The sequence below is a fragment of the Alnus glutinosa genome, chromosome 6, assembly GCF_958979055.1.
Source record: "Alnus glutinosa chromosome 6, dhAlnGlut1.1, whole genome shotgun sequence".
Lineage (NCBI taxonomy): Eukaryota > Viridiplantae > Streptophyta > Magnoliopsida > Fagales > Betulaceae > Alnus > Alnus glutinosa.
The window spans coordinates 10,771,344-10,794,831 of NC_084891.1; positions in this window are offsets into that span (position 1 = coordinate 10,771,344).

Below are 23,488 nucleotides of genomic sequence, written 5' to 3' on the forward strand. Positions count from 1 at the left end.
ACTCAACTATACTCACATACAAGTTTTCCGAACCTTCGGGAAATACAAGCATACATGCACATTTAAGCATGAAGCCTTATAAATCATGTACTATCCTGAAAATCAAACCACTATTTTAATAAATTTTTTAAGGAAAATTACAATTTAGCCCTCAAACCACCAACTGTTTTGCAAGTAGCCCCACAAACTGTCAACGCTTAGACTCTGACCCCCTAAACTATCAAAAAGTTTTTAAAAGACCCATTTTGTTGAAATATTCCTATAATACCCCAGCTACGTGTCATTTTTCAATTAATTTTTTTTTTGTACGCCACCCCCGACCCTAGGGGGTGGCTCGCAGGCCACCCCTTCCCCGATGGTAGCCACCCCCCAAATACCAATTTTTTTTTAAAAAAAAGATAATAAAAAATAAAATTTTAGTTTTTTTTAATTGAAAAATGACACGTGGCAAGGGGTATTATAGGCATATTTTGACAAAATTGGCATTTTTAAAACTTTTTGGTAGTTTGGGGGGCTAGAGTCTAAGCATTGACAGTTCGTGGGGCTACTTGCAAAACGGCTGGCAATTTGAGGGACTAAATTATAATTTTTCCAAATTTTTACTATGTTTTATAGTTAACACGTAATCAATAACAAAAATCTTTTAAATACAATAGCCCCAAAAGAATTTCTACCTTAATAAGTTAACAAAATAAACTATAGTCGAACGTTCAATTTTACCTTCGGAACGTTCGATATAGACCCCCCCTCAAACATTCAAATAATCTTTGGAATGTTCAATATGGACCACTTCTGCGCATGTTCAAAACAGTACATCAAACGTTCGTCGGAACGTTCGATGTATACCCCATTTCCTTTTTCAGAACAGCACATCAAACATTCGAAGCACCTTCGGAACGTTCGATGTAGACCCCTTTTCCTTTTTCAGAACAATACATTAAATGTTCGAGCTAGTACATTGAACGTTCAATGTCACCTAAAAAGCAATTTTAACTTACTATCTACCTCATTCAATCTTATCTCCTCATTTCTCACCTATATAAATCACCCGTCACGACTCTCAAACATCTCCACCCTCTCCATACATCCTTAATACCTTATTTCTTGAGTGAGAGAGTGATTTTAGAGAGAGAATGAGTGATTTTGGTGTTGTCCAGCTTCATTAAAGTAAACCCCGAACCCGAAACACTCTTCCATGTTTTTAGTACCCTAAATATGTGTTGTAGTGAAACCTTAAACGTACCATAATACGTTTATAATTAACCTCTCCTGAAAATTGACATTTTTTCTAAGAAACTAGAAGCCTACACCTATTTTTCATAAAACTTCACGTTGGCATGATTTGGCCTGTGGTATGCAAGTTATTGTAAGTCTTTGTTTTAAAAGAAAATGATTTGAGATTGAGTTTTGAGCTTTTTATGCTTTTTGGTACCCCTCGAACATTCGATCCCTGCAATAATCGAACGATTGACCTCGATACTGAACATTCCACCGTTACCAGAAAAGGGTAATTAGGGTTTTAATGACAAATTAGAGTGCTTTTACGTGCATGGGTTAGAACTGTCGTAGTATTTTGTTTAATACTAGAGTATAATTTTCCAGCTGTGGGAGTTCGAGATGTCTGAGCCTTTGGATGAGCATTTGAGGTAAGTAAATACTTACAAAGCTAGCTTCGATTTAACGTGCGATATGTCAGCTGACTAAACACATTTTATTTTTCATAATAATATGTTGTGAGCTTGTTGTTTTAACACTGAATTTGTGTTGAGTAATATTTATTTTACAATGTTAACAAATGAACAATATTTACATCGTATGACCTGATACACCGGTACGTGTGGTAGAACGGCCATGGGCTAGACCTTATGGTCACAGAGGTTACTTGGCAGTTTGGCTTTGGATGAAATGCTTGTTGTGATCGGCGCAGCCACGCTTGGGTGGTGGTCACTATATAAGGACAGTGCCAACCCTACTTGGAAGGGGTTAATATCTTGCATAAACCATATGGAACATAGCTATGACTAGATATGGCTTAATACCGGTAACAATGACATTATTTTAATGTAGGCGAATGATGCTATTATTTATATATATATATAATAGCATCATTCGCTTACATTAAAATAATGTCATTGTTATCGGTATTATGCCATATCTATTCTTCAAAATAAACCACATTTTTTCTTGGGCGTAGTAACAGGAACAATACATATCAAAATCATTCGTGAAAACCCACGTTTAAGATTCTGGTGATATAAACCATTACTCAAGGCTCGAAAAAAAAAATGGTCAATTCTTGTAAATATTATTTTACTAAGTTGTGGACTTACACAATTATTTCTCTTCCACTGTGAAACACCTCGGTGTTTTGCAGATTAACAAGCCTCATAAGGATAAAGTGAGAAATTCGTTGGGATGAAAACATCAAGTGGATGACTCTTTTGAAGGGTTCGGGTAATTAGAATTTAATTATTGTAGTAATGTATGTTTAGAAAATCTGAGCTTGTGTTTGATGATACGTACTTTTATTGTGAATTTAGAACTATAGAATCTTAGATTATGATTTCATTTCTACATGCCAATTTTTGCTCTGATTTAAGTTAAGGGCAAATCCTTCAATCAATTACTAGTTAATTGAACTAAGGGAGATGTCAGTCACCATCCTAGTTAAGTAAACATAATTACATAATTTTTGGGGCGTTACAAATCATCATATGCAAACCAGCCGTAATAATATACATATGTTTTGTTCCATTCAAACTCATAGGCATATTGTTACGTCTAGCATGAAATACCACATAAACAATTCTATGCAATTGAGCTGTAACGATATACATATATTATGTTCCATTCAAACTCATATACATACTGATACATATTTTCATGAAAATATCATAAATTATGTCATGATTGCCTTTCCTTGTTTTCCTTGTTTTGTTGCTGATGCCGATGAGACTTTAACTCAACCGATCTCACGTTACCTTATGCCGATGGAATTTCAACCCAAACAGTCTTCTTATAGATGCCAATGAGACTCTCACCTAACTGGTCTTGCACATGAGAGGCCGATGGGACTTCAACCCAAACGGTCTTATGTTCAACGTTCATGATTTCATTTCATGCTCATGCGTTCATGCCATATAGCCATCATGTCCATGCTTTCACACACATATGCATCATTTAACATCATATACTTCTATGTCATTTTCAAACGTATCATGGAATCCATATCTCATCGTGAAACTCATTAAACTTATCTAAATTCTCAATTTTCATAAAGTGCACTTTAAAACTCATAAACCACCATCAAATCATATCTCAACATAATTCAAGGTATTGAAAGCATTCATAAAACATATATCATCACAAAATATTATCGGCTCGAATTTAGGAAAATATAGCATTTTATAATTATCATAAAGTCCCAAAACTTAATGTATTTTCTCAACGAGTTAAATACTCACCAAGGCTGCTTGAGTAAAAGCTTATGATGGAATCCCCAACGTAAGCCTTGCAATGTACCACTGCATTTCACATTGCAATAACACATTATGACTAACCCACAACCTTCTAACTTTAAATCCTACCTAAGTTCTTAATTTGACTCAAGCTTAACACCATGGAAACACATAAAGTTTCTAGGATTCCATTTGGCAAACCAATAATTAAAATCATCAACCCATAGGAAAATCCTAGGGTTAGACACAAAAACCCTCACTTTACAACACTTAAACAAAATCTAGGGTTTGAGTCTTACCTTTATCTCCAACAAAAGATAAACATGTTGGTTGAAAGTTGTCTAAGACTCCTCGAAACCCCAAATGCCTAGAGAAATTTGAGGGTTTAAGCTCAAACTCTAAGAATCAACACAAAATGTGAGAAAAGTTAGGGTTTATGGATTTACCTCAAACCAATTGGTGAAAACAACGATTTCGTGTCAATGAACATGTTTCTAGGGTCGGATTCAACTTTGGAAGCTTCAAAATACCAAAGTCTAGGATATAAGTGTAAACCCTAAGAGAGAGAAGAGACAATTTTTTGTGTGGAATGAAGAAAATGGGAGAAAGTGAGCTGAAAACGCGTCTAGCCAACTTAATCTCCAGCCTATCCAGACATGTTAGTTAGTCATCTAGACATGCCAAACGTGAAACAAGCATCTTAACTCCCCGGTCAATCCATTTGGACACCTAAATGTCCCATCCGGCACATGCCCAAAATTGAACACTTTATCCAAGCTATCCGGACACACTAAGGTTTCGTCTGAACACACACTGAACCTGGAACTCTCAGTGCAATCCATCTACAAGTCATTTGGACAAGGAAGCGAACGAGACCCTACTGCCTGACCTGTCAAGACACAAAAAAATGTCATGTCCGGACACAAACCCAGAAATTCAAACTTAAGCAATTTTCTAATTGTTCTTTTCCATTGTTTACCTAATTACTCAATTAGTCTAATTTGTGTTTTAAACTTATAATTAATATCTTGAATGTTACAAACTCAAATAAAAGGATCATAGCGAATGCTAGACATGAAAGTTTCTCAACAACGAAAGAGGAAGGATAAAGCAGTCGAAGACAAAAAGATATATGTATCAACATTAATGTAAGAGTTACAAACAGCATGTCTTGTTAAAATGACATCAAATATAAACATTTACAGAAGACGTTTTGTTAGCTCTACTTCAAAAATACTTTAATTAAATCTCAACTGTCCATTGTTTTTAGCAAGAGATATCCTATTGTTATTTTTACAGCACCTATGTCGGATCCATCAAAATCAAATTCACACTTGTCATTGAGGATTTTGAGAACTCAAAATATGATCAAGTTTAGCACAAGAAGAATTAGGCAAATCATACTTGGAAGTAATAGGTTCATCTTCTACACATTAAACTTTATCAATAAGCAAAGAGTTCTCATGCCTCAAGAAATCAATAATATAATTAACTTCAAATAATTTAGCACTCAAAGATTCCTCATCAACATCCACCTCATTCAATTTTTTAAGGAGAAACTTGTTCAATTTTTTTTTTTTTTTTTTTTTTTTTTTTTTTTTTTTTTTTTTTTTTTTTGTACATTGCATAAAAAGTTGATTGTGGACCTCTTGATATTAAGTCCTTCATTAGAGTCATCTTGTGATTCCTCATCACAAGTCTCAATAAGCACGAAAGGGTTAATATCAGTAGTACAACCAGTACTCTTCAGAGAGGTTATAAAAGTCATGTAGCTAACATTATTTTCTTTGGTGTCTTTGAAGTCATCAGACTCGGACTCATCATGTTGGGATCATGCATAAAAGTTGCAGCGGAAAAAACCAAGAAAGAGATCATGAAACCATAGCAAAACATTATGCAATAAAAAAATAAAATAAAAAATAAAAAAATGCAAGTAGAATACTTACATAGTGAATTCGGCATTCACCTGTATCAATGGCTAATTTTGATTTCTCCTTCAACCTCAAGTTACACATGTATAGGTAGGCTTTTGAAACCTCCGAACCTTCTCTCCAATTATTGATTTGAGACTAAGAGTGTGGGCTCTCAAATTGTATTTGTCAACTCTTGACAAGCTCCTTATTTATAGGCATGTGTCTCCTTATAGAGATAGGATTAAAATCCTAGCCTCCACTCTTTGTAAAACACTGCCATAAGGGGTTTTAAAAGCTTTTATAAATTAAGTCAAACAATCAGCCTAGAGAGGGATCTAGATGAAAAATTAAAACTAGTTCCAATAGGCCTAAGACACTTATCATCTCAGAATTGTCTTAGGTTACTATTAATTACAATTGATTCCACTAAACAATTGTAATTGCACTCTAATATTTTATTTTTAATTATTTCAAATACTCTCAATAACATTATTATATTTTGTATTTGACCATTCCATGAAATATTCCTTAGTCTAATTAAAGCCATAAAATTACTGTCATTTTAATTAACTACTACTTATCATTGAGTACTCATTTTAATCTTTTGATTATTCTTATAATTGTGAAATCCCATGTCACCATGTACATTTTATAACTCTTACCAAAACACCCAGACCCAGGATTAAGAATAACAAAATGTATTAAATCCATCTCAATGGGATATTTCTTATCTCTTTGATTGAATCAAAGGATTTAGATTCTTTCTTGAGAAGTGATGATCCCACAATGGTACATGTGATCACCCAATACACTGAAAAATTTGATCGCAAAATGTCTCTTTTAAATGTATCAAAGTGACCTCCATTTCACTTTTGAGTTTACGACTCTCATGATTGAGAGTCAATACTATAAGAATCATGAGTTCAATTTTTTTTCTTTTTTTCTTTTCTATAGTGTTATACAATAATTACATCTCACGTGTCTCATTCAGTGCGCTATATATGCACCAACATGTCAACCTAAAGTCACCACTTCACATGATCAAGAGAAATCATCATGATTGACATGTTGTAGTCTTATTAAATGGAATGACGTGGCTCCATTTCACTTCTGAGTTTATGGCTCTCATGATTAAGAGTCAATACTATAAGAATCGTGAGTTCAATTTTTTTTTTTTTTTTTTTCAGTGTTATACAAGAATTACATCTCACGTGGCTCATTCAGTGCATTATATTTGCACCAACATGTCAACCTGAAGTCACCATTTCACATGATCAAGAGAAATCATCATGATTGACATATTATAGTTTTATCAAATAGAATGTCCGCGTCCATTATTGACTACGAACAATGGTTTATAAGTTACAAGGTTTATTACTTATATCTTTTGTGTGATAATCTAATTACTCACACCTAAGTCATATTCAATATAACTTATTAACCTTACATGTATATGATAAATAATAATCATTAAATGTATACATGTAAATGGTTATATACCCAATTTTCATTAAATAAGTCAATAAATAAATAACTTTAGTTAATTAAAACTAAAATGTCATGCAAAATAATTGAACTTTAGGACATAAACCCTAACAATCTCCCACTTGCCCTAATTCCAATTCGGCATACATCTGGCACACATTCCTTCTAAGTAAGACTTCACAAGTCTACTGAGGCAAGGTCTTAGTGAAATGGTCCACTAGATTCATAGCCCATTAGATCTTTGTCACTGATGTGTAAATTTTAATACTCACAAGCGCACAAGTCATATGTAGTATAGTGCATGCGCAAGTACGAGATCGTATCTACAGGGAAGTGTGTGTAAACAAACGAAAATTAATTTCTATTTAAATTAATCTTATTTTAACCTAGACCCAAAGATGTGGAATTTTTTTGTAAACAAAATAATAAACGAAATTAAAATAAACAAGAACAACTTATAAAACAAACACTAAGGTATCGGAATTCACCAAACCAAATCAAACACCCTACTCTTGCATTTTATTCATAAATTCAATTTAGTAGGCCCGATATTCAAATTCAAAACATGAAAATATTTGAATAACTCAACTCACAAATCACAACGATTATCCATTATTTTAATTGAAATCATCTATTGTATCCAGAAATCACAATAGATACCCTAATTTTAAAGAAATCAATCGATGTATCCATTGATTGAATTACACAAATATATATATATATATATATAAATCATCAATCTAAAGAGATTGATATAGAATTTGAATATAAATAAATATTGAATTTATGAATATCATGACAAGAGCGAAAGTGTTATCATTGATGAGGTTTCATCCTCAACTTTAGTTGAAGATTTTAACCTCTCATGACTAAAAACACCGAGCAATCTTGAAATGAAATCATAATAATAAAATAAAACGAAAAGAAAAAGTAAGAACAAAAGAACAAAAATAAAAGAAAACAACAAACGAAATATTGGAAAAGAAAGAGATCGAAAAATTAAATAACAATAAACTAAAAGTGCTATGAATTAAAATTGATAAGGAAGAAGGAGAAGAAGAACTGAAAATTTAAATATTATAAAAGTATAGCGATAAAAGAAAAGAAGAACAAATAACTTTGAATTAAAATAATATAAGAACAAAGTAACACTTACAAAAGAAAAGACAAGAGCTAAGATAAGTGCTCTGAAGAAAAAAGTTGATTTCTCTAAGTGGTACCTAGCAGGGGGTATTTATAGCAGAAGATTAGGTTAAACCAATCTTTTACAAAATGGTACCTCTACCCCTCTAAACCCTAATAGGAGAAAAGAACGCTAGGGTTTAGGGCCATATTTTCAAAATGACACCTCTACCCCTAAAAAACCCTAATAAGAGAAAAGAATGCTAGGGTTTAGAGTGTCTACAGCAGCCAGGAACAAGGAACTTCACGCTCTTATATTGCGGGGCATTTATGATGTATCATAAATTCGAATTAGAAATATTCTATTTCACAATGATTTGTATAATTTTGAATTATCTTTCCAACGCCGCTGATTTCACTTCAATCTGATACTTGAGCTGAAAGTTATGATCAAAATACTATGACTTATGCAGAACTTGAAATTTAATCCAATCCGATTTTGACTTCCAAAATTTGCATTTTTTTTCACTTTAAAACTACCGTTTTCTCTCAATGATCTGTAAAATACCAAAATACAAAAACTAACCAAAAATATTAGAAAATAACAAAACTAAAGGTCTAACTAATGCAAATTAAGGGGTCCAAATAAACAATATTTGGCAATCATCAGTCAGAATTACATCTCTCTGAGAGACACCTCTTTCTAATGAGATGATACTTGAAGCTTCTCAAGCCAAAACACCCTTATTCTCCATGGTGGAGTTAGCAATACTATATTGCTATACACTCCTCCAACTAATTGTTCCACTATCAAGAGTAAACACTTTACCCTGAGGTGGATCGATAAGATTCCCAATTTAACTGTATGTCAAAATCTATTCAACCAGTGACTATCAAATCATCACTATAGTAGACAAACATATAATCCTCATTCTCATAAGATACTTGAGTATATGATTAACCGCTACCCAAAAAGTGGTCTAGGATTTGACTGGTATTTGTCTACCATACTGATTGCATGACAAATATCCAGTCTAGTACATAGCATGGGACACATGAGGATTATTAATGCAAAAGCATAATTCTTATAAGCTCTTCCATTTGAGGTGTCCTAGGACAATATTCCCAAGGAAAAGGAACTTCATGCCTGAATCGAAGTAATCCCTTTTTGGAGTTCTGCTTGCTAAAGGTAAATGACCTCGTCCATGTATACAGTTTGGGATAAGCCTAACATCATATTCTTGTGATCTCGTATAAGCTTGATCCCTAGGATGTAGCCAGCTTCTCCCAAGCCATCGTATCAAACTAGTGGAATAGCCAAATCTTAACTATTGATAATATCCCTATGTCACTCTTAATGATTAGGATATTATCAACATACATCACCTTAAGAATGTTACCACTTTATCTCGACACCTTCATATACACATGGCTCGTTAGGGCTTTGATCAAAATCAAACATTTTGATTTTCCTTATCAAATCTAATGTTTCATGACTTGGATGCTTGTTTAAATTCATAGCTAAACCTTTGCATCTTGCATATTATATACTCTTGGCTCTTAGATAAAAACCCATCTGACTGCATCATATACATGCTCTCATCAAAATGACCATTTAAATGGTCATCTCAACTTCCATTTGTCAAACCCCATAATCTAACAAATGGCTACGAGGGTATGGACAGACTTAAGCATGGCTACCGATGAAAATGTTTTTTCATTGTTGATTTCTTCTTTCTGAGAAAGACATTTTCCAATCAGCCTTACCTTAAAGATTTCACCCTTCCCATCTACCATTTCTTCTACTTGTAGACCCATTTACAACCTATAGATTTAATGTCGTCATAGCATCCACATCATTAACCACTCCATCATATATCTTGGGATTCAGTTCAAATTTTTTTCAGAGATAGCTTCACAAGCTTTACCCAAGAACATGAATATATCCTCCCACAATGATGATGATGATACTGGGTTTCTTTTTTTTCTTTTTTTTTTTTTGATGAGAGAAATATCATTAAAACGCAAAGCACAGACATGTATACAGAGAGTATACAAGAAAAGTGACCAAGGCGGAGAAGAAAAAAGATGAAAGCTAATCTCTAAGGGAGTTAGGAACGCAGCAGTCGAAGAGAACAAAGAATAAAAAAAGAAAGTTCTAAGCTCCTCAATCGTCTTTTCTTTGTCCTCGAAGTTTCTATCATTATGTTCCTACCACAAGCACCAAAAAATGCAAGGAACCATCTTTCACACTACAGCACTCCGAAAGCACACCTGTCCACCAGCAAGCGAATAGAGCGATCACCCGAAAAGGCATAACCCAAGACAAACTGAAGTGGCTGAAAATGGCATTCCATAAGGCATAAGCAACCTCACAATGGAGAAGAATATGGTCCACATACTCCCCATTCATTTTGCACAAACAACACCTATCAATCACAATGACAAGCTTCTTTCTAAGATTATCCAAGGTAAGGATCTTCCCTAGTGCCACCGATCAAGCAAAAAAAAGCCACTTTCAAGGGCACCTTGGTCCGCCAAATACTTCTCCAGGGGAAAGAAGCTTCCTGATCCTAGTCCCATGACCTAAAATAACTCTGGTATGATTACAAAAAAAACTCCACCACTGATAAGTCTTGAAATATTCTATTCAAAACCTCTTAATTCACATATGTTATACCTAGTTTGTGTTGTAAATATAATGTTTTGTTGTGCTTTTAGGTTTTGTCTTATTTTCAAGTCTTAATTGAAAACTAATTCAAAACATCCGACTTAGACCTGAAAATAAATCAAGGATGATTTCTATCATTTCTAGAGTTCAAGTTTGCTCCTACCAATTGGAAAATCGGCCAAGGCAAATCGATCGATCAAAATTCATTAGTCGAAGAAAAATCAATCATGCGACATGCAATCAAACGACACAGGGCAACAGCAAAATTGATCGAGCAAAAGTCGATCAAGCGACTTAGAGGGTTGATCGAGCGATTTCAAATCTTATGGATAAAGCTGCAGATATCAACCCAATCTTTTTGCGATTCAAAATTCAAAATCAAGTTGTGCGATTGAAATGAGATATCGACACTCTTCATTTATGCGGCTAAGATGGATTGTTTGAGAGATTTTGATACATCAAATTCTCTATAAGTAGAGAAGAGCCGAGAGAGAATTTTTCATAATTAGTTTTCTTTTATTTTTTAGTTGCAATCCTTTGATGCAACCTTTTCATTTACATTTTCCAAAGAACTTAGATTAGTTTATTTTAATTTTGTAAGTCATTTTAATTCCGTTTTTTCAATAAAGCTTTGATTTACTTTGATGCAATTCTTTTTCTTATTTATTTTTAGCAATCTTTTCTTCTTTCTTTAGTGTTTGTTTCCTTTTCTTTTTGAGACAACTCTGGAATCCGAAAATTCCAAAAAGCGTAACCTAGTCTCTTTAATGCTTTTCTTTAGTTTTTCTTATTGTCTTTGCATTTCTAGCTTAGGTTTTGTCTTTCCTTTTCATCTCTTTTCATGTAATCCGAATTTTATACTTTTAATCTAGTGTTTTTAATTCATTTCCAGCTTGTTTCTTTACTGTTTTTCTTAAATTACATGCTTAGATTAGTTTTAATTATGCATAGCTAAATCCGTTCTTAGGGTTTTGATCAATTCTTTTCCAAAAACAGTGGTTTGTTCTTGATGTTTTTAGGTTTTTCTCGATATGTATGATGATTGCATGGTCTTGAGATTGCAAAACCCTTGCTTTTACGATTGCAAAACAGTTTTGTTATTGCTTTTCAATCTATATTGATTCATGAAAAAGAGTACTTCTTGTCTATGAGAGTTCTTAGATTTCTTGAGTTAAACCAACGTTTCCGATTTCTGTGATTGAGGAAACAATGGCTATGCAATGGTACCGTTTAACATGAGTCATGTTTTGCTTATTAAGGCATGCCAAGGGTCATGATTCGTTCACAAGTAGATGTTAGGTGAAGGGGTTATGCGTAAAATGTCTTATCATTATTTCTTAATTAAAGTACTTCATGCCTTGTGTATGCTTATTAAGATGTTTTATAAGGCATGCTAGGGAACACTAATCACTACACACCTTTCGTAGTCTAAATGCTTTTTCATTGTAGTGTAACTTTTATGTGGTAAGTGATTGGTGTGAAACTAAGATGCCTTATTATTATATCTTAACCAAAGTAATCTTTATGTCGATGTCGTTGTGTGGTTGACACCCATTATGCGCTCATATCATGCATGTTAGGAAGATACATGTTAGACTTTAAGCTTTCCATTAGTATGCGGATTTGATGCGATCATTACCTTAAGATTTTGCATTCTCTAAGTCTCTCCATTTTTATTGTTCTTAGCTTGTGTTAACTTAGTTTTTAAAATCAAACAAAATATCTTTTTCAAGGTTAAATTGGATAACATCTTAAATATTCTATTACGCAAAACAACCCCCCAATTCTTGTGGTTCGATAACCCTTACTATAGTACTACTGATTCGTACTATTGCGAGTGATTCAATTATAAATATTAAAATCCACATAGTCGTTCAAAGCCGATTTAGTTTTCAAAACCAAAATCACTATTTTTAATCATCGGTAAAAACGCTACCAACCACTTCCTAATATTCTTCCAAACCCCCACTCTATGAGACCCAAGGGGATCTAAGGAGCACCACCCATCCCACACACCACCATACTTAGCATCCACAATAAGTTCCCACCAAGCCTCTCTCTCATGCACATAACGCCACAACCACTTCCCTAGCAAAGCCTTGTTGAAGATCCTCAAATTCCAAAATGCCCAAACCTCCTTTAAAAATAGGAGAACAAACCTTGAACCAGCTAACCAGGTGATATTTGAACTCTTCACCTAGACCTCCCCATAAGAAATCATGACGGAGCTTCTCAAACCATCCACATTATCCACACAACACACTAGAACCAAGACAGACTTAGCCAAGTTAGGGGTGTAATTCCGGGCCGATTATAACCGGCCGGGAAACTGTAACCGGGCACCAACTGGCTCCAGATAACCGAAAAACTGGGAAACCAATTTGGTACACAGTTATTTATAACCGTGTGTGTGTGTGTGTGTGTGTGAATTAAAAAATATAAAAGATATGAATCTATGCTTCTAATGTTACATGTTTGCGTGTGTGTGTGTGTGTGTGTGTGAATTAAAAAATATAAAAGATATGAATCTATGCTTCTAACGTTACATGTTTGCTACTCTTCCTATTCTCAAGAGAAAAGCTAAACCAAAAAGGATCTAAAGCAAGTACATAAAGAGATTCTAGCAATAAAAGGTACCATTGTAGTCACTGTAAAGTTTAACTCTCCATTTCTATACATATTAGATCGTCCATTTTCTTGGATATCCTCCTCCATTCAAAAGATCAAAGGAATTAAAATACCAAATTACCCCCGGTTTTCCCCCATAAACTACGAAACCATCAAACTACTTGCACAAAAATGGTGAGAAAAACGAGGGTATTTTGGATGAAATTCAACAAAATCTCTTCTTTTTTTTTTCAAAAAAAAAAAAAAACCAAAGTGTGAAGACGAAAATTCTACTAGTTGTGGAGAAGATCTGGACAACTGGGTACTCTTCGTTTGCTCTCCTCAAATCCACTTTCAGTTTTGTTAAGACCAAAAGTAGTTGCATTGAAATACTTACGGAATAGCTCCTCCTTGCTTTTCTTATCCATACTTCCCAGCTCGTAACTTTCCTTTATGACCTTCGTCGGCATTCCATTTCCCGGCAGTATCTGAATTGCCCATTTGCCCCAGCATGGCATGGGTACTCACAACAGACCCAAATCTATAACACTGAGATGATCAACAGCACCGTCGTAGTAGAGGACATGAGTCTCCTGCTGCCAGCAAAAGACATTGCAAGAATAGGCGCATAAAGCTAGCAAAAATGCCTTTTTCTTTCTGTTTAGTATCCGATTATCCGGAGACTAACCGGGGTCCCCGGTTCCAGTGCCAGTTAGGATTTTTTAATAACCGAGGACCCTGGAGCTGGTTCCCGGTTTTAGCCAATAACTGGGAACCGGCTCCGAGTTTACACCCATAAGCCAAGTTAATCTTCAAACCTAAAATAGCTTCAAAGCACAAGAACAACAAGTGAAGAAAACGAAGCTGGTCAAGATTAGCCCCACAAAAAACCAAAAGTATCGTCTGCGAACATCAGATGTGAAATGTTAACCACCTCAAAGCGACTAAAACCCATAGAGAAACCTAAAAGAAGACCTCTCTGGACAATAGCTGTGAGCAACCTACTTGGAACCTCCATAAAAATAACAAACAGAAGAGGAGACAGAGGATCACCTTCTCTAAGCCTTTAAGAGCTACTAAAAAAACCAGACGGAGTGCCGTTCACCAAGATAGAAAAGTGCACCGAAGAGATGCAATGTGCTATCCAAGAACACCATTTCTCCCCAAAACCACATCTTCTCAACATATACAACAAGAAATCCCAGATGACATGATCATAAGCCTTCTCAATATCCAGCTTGCAAAGCAACCCTGGTTCACCAAATTTGAGATGACTACCCAAGCACTCATTTGCTATAAGAATTGAATCAAGGATTTGCCTACTTTTCACAAAACCATTCGGAGGTTTTGAGATAATCTTCATCATGACCTTTCTTAGTCTGTTCACGAGAACTTTAACAATGATCTTGTAAACTCCGCTTACAAGACTAATAGGACGAAAATCTTTAAGATCTAAAGCCCCAGACTTCTTTGCAATTAGAGCAATAAAAGTGGCATTAAGGCTTTTGACAAACCTGTTATGAGCATGAAACTCTTGAAAGACCCCTATGATATCAGTCTTAATCATATCTCAACAATCTTAAAAGAACGCAATAGAGAACCCATCTGGACTTGGAGCCTTATCTCTATTCATGCATTAAACCACCTCTAAAACCTCCCTCTCCACAAAAGAAAGCTCTAACAAAGAGGCATCAACCGCATCCAAAGAGTCAAAAGCGAGGTCATCCAATCTAGGCCACCAACTATATGGTTCAGCAAATAAGGTCTCATAGAACTAAGCAGCATAATCCCTGATAACTGATTGATCAGAAGAAACATAGCCGTTGAGAGAGAGAGACTCGATGGCATTGAACCTCCTATTCAAGTTGGCTACACGATGAAAAAAATTAGTGCATTTATCGCCCTCTTTAAGCCAAAGAACCCTCGACTTTTGTCTCCAACTAATCTTCTCCTGAACAATAGAATTCTCCAAATCTCTAATAACCAAACATTTCCTCTCCTTCTCTTCAGAAGTTAAACAACAAACTTCCTCTAATATGTCAAGAGCACTCAACTCTTCCATAAGAGCTTTTTTAATAAACTCTACTTTACCAAACTTCTGCTCATTCCACTTCTTAAGATCAAGCTTTAAAGCCTTAAGCTTTTTAGAAAAGATGACGTTAGGAGAGCCTTGAAAGTGATAAGCCAACCACCAAAGTCTCACTCTTTCCACAAACCCATCAGCATTTAACCCACATATTCTCAAACTTGAACGGTCAAGAACCCAAATGAATACCCCCACAATCAAGGAGAATAGGGAAGTGATCAGAGCACAATCTAGGAAGCCTGTTCTAGAGAAGACCTAGAAACTTGACTTCCTAATCTATAGAAATATTGAACCTATCAAGACGAGACCAAGAGGAGATATCCTGATTATTAGACCACGTAAATGACCCTCCTACTAAAGGAAGATCCATAAGACCCTGCTCAGAAATAAAGTCAGAAAATTCCAACATAGCGGCGCTTAGACGAACATCTCTTGATATTTCAACAGGAAAACAAGTGACGTTGAAATCGCCCCCAATGCACCAAGGCAGCTCCCACCAAGAAGTAAGGCCAGCCAACTCAACCTAGAGAGACCTTCTGGTAGTGTCGTTACAAGGACAATATACCCCTGCGAAGGCCCAAAAAAATTCATCAACTATGCTTATAAAAGAGCATGCAAGAACAAACTCTTCCACTTACTCTTCAATCTTTTCTACGAGCCTCCTGTCTCACATAAGCAGAATGCCACTAGAAGCCCCACAAGAGGCTAAATAACAACAATCAACAAATTGGTAACCCCACAAGCTCCTCACAATGTTGGTAGAAATAATCTCCAATTTAGTTTCTTGTAAGCAAATAATATCCGTCTTCCATTGTCTAATGAGGTTTCTAACTCTCAAATGCTTACCACTCTCATTCAACCCTTTAACATTCTAAGAAATAATTTAGGCTTCATAACAAACCTCACCCTCCCCTTGCTCCTACCATGAGAAGCACTACTACAGTGTGCGTCATAATTAATAGAACAAGCCAACTTGTTCACTTCCCTCGTACCTTTATTGCCTAATTTCATGCTAGAACCTTCTTCCTTCTCATCATTTCTAGCTACAATATCCTCAAACAAGGCCGAAAGTCGTCCTTCGAAAACATCGCACAAAAGCCCCACCAAATGACTGAACTCCTTAACCAAATGCAAAACCCAATCTGAAGACCACTTCCCAGACTTCCCCCCAAACTTGTCTACTAGACAGCAAGACAAAGGAATAGGTTCCTCCTCTGCAAACAAATCCAATTCCATACGACTCCTTTGCCCCAACTCAGAAAATTCAAGGGATGTGTGAGTAAACAGGACAACCACCAAAGAGTCCTACAGAAGGCTCTGAGGAGGACTGAAAATGGGTACAGGCAGCACGGCACTCGGCACAGCACCATCGGGAAAGGCACCTGGAGAGTCCAACCCAGCCCAAACAATCACAGCTTCACCAGAAACCACCGAGGCTTTATCGGCAGAAACCAAAGACGTTACTGGGCCCAAGGTGTCTCCGACATAGGCTAAAAATTGGTAGGATCTAACCCAGAATTCGTCTTTGGTTGAGATAAGAACTAGATAGAAAAGGGACAATAGAGGAAAAAGGTGGAATTGTGCCACCAGCGTCCTCTTTCTCGGTCGGAGGCGACCCAAACAATCCCAACACCGGAAGGAATTGACCTTGAAAATAACTCTAGAAGAGGAGAAGAGTCTACCAAAATAGGAACAGCAAGGGAAGGAGGCAGAACTGAACCACCGGCGTCCTCTAGCTCTACTGTAGACGACCCAATAGTTCCAACACCGCCATATCCCATCCCTGGAGCCAAACATTTCACTGGAAGTACAATTGGCAATGCATAATCTCCAGACCTCAGGACGTGTAAGTTAGGCTTCGAAAAAAACTTCTAAGCCCAGTGCTTCCTCCTCTTCTTACACCCAACAACTTTGGGCTTAAAGCTAGGCCCACACATTTCAAGCCCTTCAGAGACACTAATCAGAGCTCGGTCCACTTCAGCCTTTAATTTGGCAAGCTGGCACTTTCACTCCCAAAGAAGAGTATGAGACACCCTATTTCCTGTCAGCTTACTCTCTCCCATGAGATTATCACCAAAATGGCAAGCAAGCTTACCTCAAACAGCAAAGCCATGCTGTGCGTCAAATGGAGACAGACCTATCACAGTCTCTGTAGCACAATACTGGTCCTTACCCAAAGGTTCCCCTAATTGCATCGTCTTCTTCTCCACCTCTGAGAGTCTGGCCGCTGGACATAGGACTGCCGCATAAGATGGTGCAGCAACTTTGCCACAAGACCCAGCCCGTTCGGTAATTGCAAAACACTGAACCAGCCCTATCTCAACCAATTTCCCAGACTCCTTTGACGCCGAAGATGAAGAAACAAACCCAGGCCTTACTAAGCTTCGAAAAAAGCAAGAACCTTAACCAACTCAACAATGAAAAGGCTCCAACCCCACCTTTCACGACCCTCGGGAATCAAAATGATCCATCAGGCCACCCACTGCGTAGACTGCCACCTCAAGGAATCTGCCGGCTAGATTACCACCTCTCTTAACAATGAGAACCTTCAACCCCTCGCTGAATGACTTGACAAAATCTTTATCCCCTGGAAACCGCAACATGTTCTCCATCATCAAAACCAACCAATCTAAGCTTTGAGCTCCCAAAAAAAAACAACCCAAAGAAACTCCTCCTCCTTTCTTCCACTCTAACCACCAAGGAGTAACATGTGGTGTATCTTATACAATCACATCATCTCCAAACAACTCTGGAGATTTACCCACTCTAGTATCTGACATTTCTTCTAGAGCCATCCTACTCTTTTGCTTAAAGTTGTTCACATAGTCTTTTTCAAGGAACTTGACATTTGTGTTAACAAATAGCTTCCTATCATCAAGACTATTGAACAATGCAATCCTAGTTTCTTTTGGAACCCAACATGCAATAAAACTTTAAGAAGTATATTGTAGTCTCTAGGGTATATCCCAAAAGGATATAGGTAGAGTAGCATTATTCATTCTAGCCTTTACCATCTTTAAAATAGTCATATTCCTTCTTTCCGCCAACCATTCTTAATTTGATGATATAATTTCAGCATCTAACAAATGATCCTTAAAGTCCCCGAAGAGATATTTGCCACTTTGATCAAATCGAATAGCATCTATGTATTTACCTAATTGTTTTTTGGCTTTCGCCTGAAATTCTTTAAACACTTCAAAGGAATTAGACTACCAATGCATTAAGTATACATAATTATACCTAGAGTAGTCATCAGTAAACCCAAAGGGATTGGCTTAAGTGGTAAGAGTCTTGGTCTTTGTGGTAGTCTCATGATGTCTAAGGTTCAAATTCCCTTAGGTCCAAACAATTGCTTGGGGCCAGCCCACCGACGAAGTCGATTACCAATTTGTGTAGATGGAGCGCTTTACACCAGTAAGAAGATTACCTGACAATGGTGGATCACAAAATGGCCCTGCCTTAAAGTGTTCATTGTCATAAAAATAATAATAATCATCAGTGCAAGTGGTGAAGTACTCTAGACCACTTCGTATCTAGATAAACATAGGATCATATACATCAGTATGTACTAACTTAAGCATATCATTGGCCTTGTACCCTTTTAAATGTAAAAAGGCATCTTGGTCCTTTTATTTTCCAAGGATTCGTAGATCGAGAACACATCAAGATCCAATGGGCCCAAAGCCCATCATTTACCAGTCTTTGATTCCTACTAGAATTAGTATGTCCAAGACATCCATGCCAAACATATGTTTTGTTAGTAGAAGAAAACTCACTCTTTAATAATAAAGAGCTAGAAACTAGGTTCTAAAATATTAGAGTTATTTGTAATGCAAAAATCATAAGTAATAATTTACAGAGACTAATCATATATTCATATAATAAGGGAATCATTCAAAGTAATGCATAACATCGCGACAAGTGGCTTTATTTCATTTGCCAAGTGTCTCTTTTAAGTCCAAAACTTGTGTTCCATTAGAAACCGCTCCATTACAATTAAAACGTCTAAATGTAAGCAACGCATGCATAAAAAACCGTTACAGATTTTTCCATTTGTTCAATGTCCACAACCTATTTATTCCTTTGTTCTTATCCACTACTTCTCAATTTTTTTGTGTTCTTTTCATTGAAACTTAGAAAAGAACACGGAAAAGACATTTATTTTATATTATAGTACTTTTTCGTTCTTTTTCCTTTTTTGTCTTTATTTTTAGTGGTTATGTTCTTCTGTTTTTTATTATTGTCCTTATTTTTTATTCTAATTTATATATTATTATTTTTTCAATTATTTTTTAGTAAATTTACACTGAATTCAGAAAATAATGGTGAGAAAGAGATTTTCATATCTTCTTTTGTTTTGGTCCTTATTTTTTGTTATAATTTATGTATTATTATTATTACTATTATTTTTTCTAAAAGTAGTTTTTTTTTACGTTATATATGCGAAAGAAAACATATCTATTTGCCAGGACTTCTTTTTATACCTATGAATTTAATTGGAACATAAAAAAGTGTACAAAAAATAAAGTTAATTTCAATTATATTAGTATTAATTTTTATTGGATTTTGAAAATTGTGTTTGCAGGGTCGTGTTCAAAGATAATGGCAAATAATCCATTTGTTTGTCTTCATTTTTTGTGATTTTGTGCTTCGAATTCAATTTTTTGTTTTAATTTTTATATTAATTATTACTTCTATTCTAAAAGTATTTTCACTTATGTTATATATGCAAATGATGATCAAAAGAAAAAAAAAATCTATTTAACAGGAATTCTTCATATACCAATAAATCTCATTGGAGCAAAAAAAAAAAAGATAAGTGTATGGAAAAGACAATTAATTTTCCATTAGATTAGTATTAATTTTGATTAGCTTTTGGAAAATGTGTTTGCAGGGTCGTGTTCAAAGAGAATAGTAAATAATCTGTTTGTTGGTCTTTATTTTTTGTGGTTATGTTCTTCATATTCCATTTTTTGCCTTTTTCTTCTAATTTTTAAATTATTTTTAACTTCTGTTCTAAAAGTAGTTTATTTTACGTCAAAAAAAACTCTATTTGATAGGACTTTTTCCTATATTTATGAATTTTATTGGAACTAGAAAAAGTATATGGAAAAGGCACTTATTTTCTATATATATTAGTATTTTTCTTTTTTCTTTTTTCTTTTTGGCTTTTTATTGTTTGTGGTTCTCTTTTGTAAATTTGACAATAAATTTAAGGAAATGATGGTGAGCGAGAGAACTTACTACGTTGTTATTTTCAAGAGAACAAAGTATTTAGTAGTGTGGAGAGGAAGTGGTATTATGGTTGGGATATGATGAATTGTTTTGTTGGTTGGGTTTTGTTTATGCTGTTAAGTAAAGATATAGGGACATGTTAATCATTTATCCTCTAACTATCTCTTACCCATTTGCATACAATTTCTGTTTTTTGTTTTTATTTTCTGTTCTAATTTAAATATTATTTTGTATTCAAATTGATTGTTTTTTCTTTTGAAAATTTTACACTCAATTCATGGAAATGATGATGAAATATGAGAGTTTCCTATAAATATTTTTTATACGAAGTATGACAATCTTTTAGTCTACATAGATATTTATTCAGTAGCTTCTTTTTTCTTTTTTCTTTTTTGTAATGTACATTGTTTGTTACATACTTAATTGATGGACAACATTGGGTTTTTTAAAGGTTTTTAAAATGGATTATGATTTTTTTTTTTCCTTATAATTTTAATTGAGATTTTGGTAGCCAATTAGTTAATTGAGTGAGGGGAAGAAAATTTGTTACTCATAATCTCATTAAGACCTTTCAAGTAAATTACAATAAATAAAAATACCGTACATAGCACGATTTATAAACTAGAGGAATCGTGACAGGTGGCATTTTCTCCTCCTCCCATGTGTCGCTACTTTGCGTTGCTGTTAGTGAAACTTTGAAGCTCTACTGAAACATTGAAGTCAATTTTTTGCAAACAACAAAATAACCGTTTTTATATTTTGTATATATTGGCATTACAAGTCAAACGTACACTCTCTACTGAAACGTTGAAGTCAGTTTTTGCAAACAACAAAATAACTATTTCTATATTTCACATATATTGGCATTCCAAGTCAAACGTTCACTTTCTTTTGTATTTCGCATATATTGGCATTCCATTCTTAAGGCAATTATTACATGTGAAAATACCACCAGGCAAGCGATGTGGGTTCGTTCAATTTATTGACAAGCAAGTAGGTTTTCCAGATATTTGTTGGGTGATATTTTTGAGTTATAGAGCCTATGCCTATCAATTTCTTTGGAATAGGAGAAAGTATATAGAAAATATATTTATTTTATATTATATTAGTATTTTCCATTTTTTTTGTTTATTGTTTTTATTTTCTGTGATTTTCTTCTTCCTTTCTGTGGTTTTTTTTTTATACTTTTTTTTCCTTCTAATTTATATATTATTTTTCCTTTCAAAAATTTTACATTGAATTAAGTAAAATTATGGTGAGAGAAAGATTCCTATCATTGTTTTTTGTACGAAGTATGACGATTTTTTAGTATACATGTTATGCACAAAAACACAAAAGGTTTGTCTGAACTTAGAAAAATGTTTGAAATAAAGAGAAGATGGGGGAAAAGTTTCGTGAAGGAGAACATGGCACTGAGTGGAGAGATAAGCGTGGAAGTTGGGTTTGTAAAACATGTTCCACTAACTTGTATAGTGGAACACATGTAGTCAGCAGTTAGAATAGAAGTAGGCAATCGTGGGTTAGTGCTTAATGTAAGGGATTATGGGGAGTAGTGTAGTAGTGGGTTAGCTGACAGGTTAGTGGTCAGCAGTTATGTTTCAGCACTTATGTAATTAGTATTTAATTCAGTCTTTGACAGCTTAATGAGATATCCAAAAAATTGCCCAATCTTTTGTCTCTTGAACCGTGTGTTAGAGAACATAATCTCAGCTTAAACCGTGCATTTAGTGTGAGGAGGGAGTTAGTTTTGGAGAGGAAACCTATTCTATTAACTTTCAACAATTCTGCCAATAACAAGTGGTATCAGAGCACTGTTCTTGCGACCATGGCCAAAGGTACCAGAGTTTCTCAGCTAGCAGAGAGTCTAGCTAAACTCAGAGATGACCACACGGAGTTCAAAACCAGCACAACAGCATTTCAAACCAGCACTGTTGCAGCCCAGAAACGTACCGATGAGTTCCAAACCAGTACTCAAACCACTCTAGATGAGATCCTCAAGAAGGTCTCACCTGTTGTCCAGCCCAACACAAACTAGGAACTTGTTCAAGGAAAGGATAATGAACACCCCAACAAGTCGCCCATCTACATGGAGCCCATTGGTGAGACTTCCAGCTCCACGATTCCAGAAGGAGGAGGAGTTCTGGCAAAACCTGTACAGCTGGAGTTTCCTAAATTTGAAGGAGCAGATCCAATGGATTGGATTCTCAAAGCTCAACAATTCTTCTCCTGGCCAAATTCTAGACAATCAAAAGGTTCCCATATCAGCTTTTCACATGGAGAGAAGAGCATTACAATGGTATAATTGGTTGATGGAGTCGTCTCCAGTAACCAATTGGGAGGAGTTTATAGTAGCTCTCAAGACCAGGTTTGCACCATCAGCCTATGATGATCCTGTGGGAGCCTTCACTAAGCTCTTACAATCATCCACTGTGGAAGATTATCAGTACCAATTCGAAGTCTTGTCTAACAAGATAGCCGGATTGACAGAAGGATTTAAAGTCAGCTCTTTCATTAGTGGGCTGAACGAGGAAGTAAGAATTATGGTGACTATGCTTAAGCCATCAAACCTGCCAGCAGTATTCGGGTTGACCAAGCTGCAAGAAGAGGAAGTTTGGAGAAGAAATATAAGTTCTAGAGCACCCCCATGGACTCTTACCCAGTCCCCAAACAGTAAACCACCCTACCCTAAACCTGCTAACGCCCTCACCTTCTCTAAACCATCCAACCCCATTTTTCCCACAATGGCCCGAGGTGTGGGCTTCAATTTACCTTACCCCAACCGCCATATACCTTACCCAAACACCATGGCAAAACGTTCCAACTTGCCCATTAGACGGATTTCTCCAAACCAAATGCAAAAAGGCCGGGAAAAAAGGGTTGTGCTACTACTATGATGACAAGTACCACATAG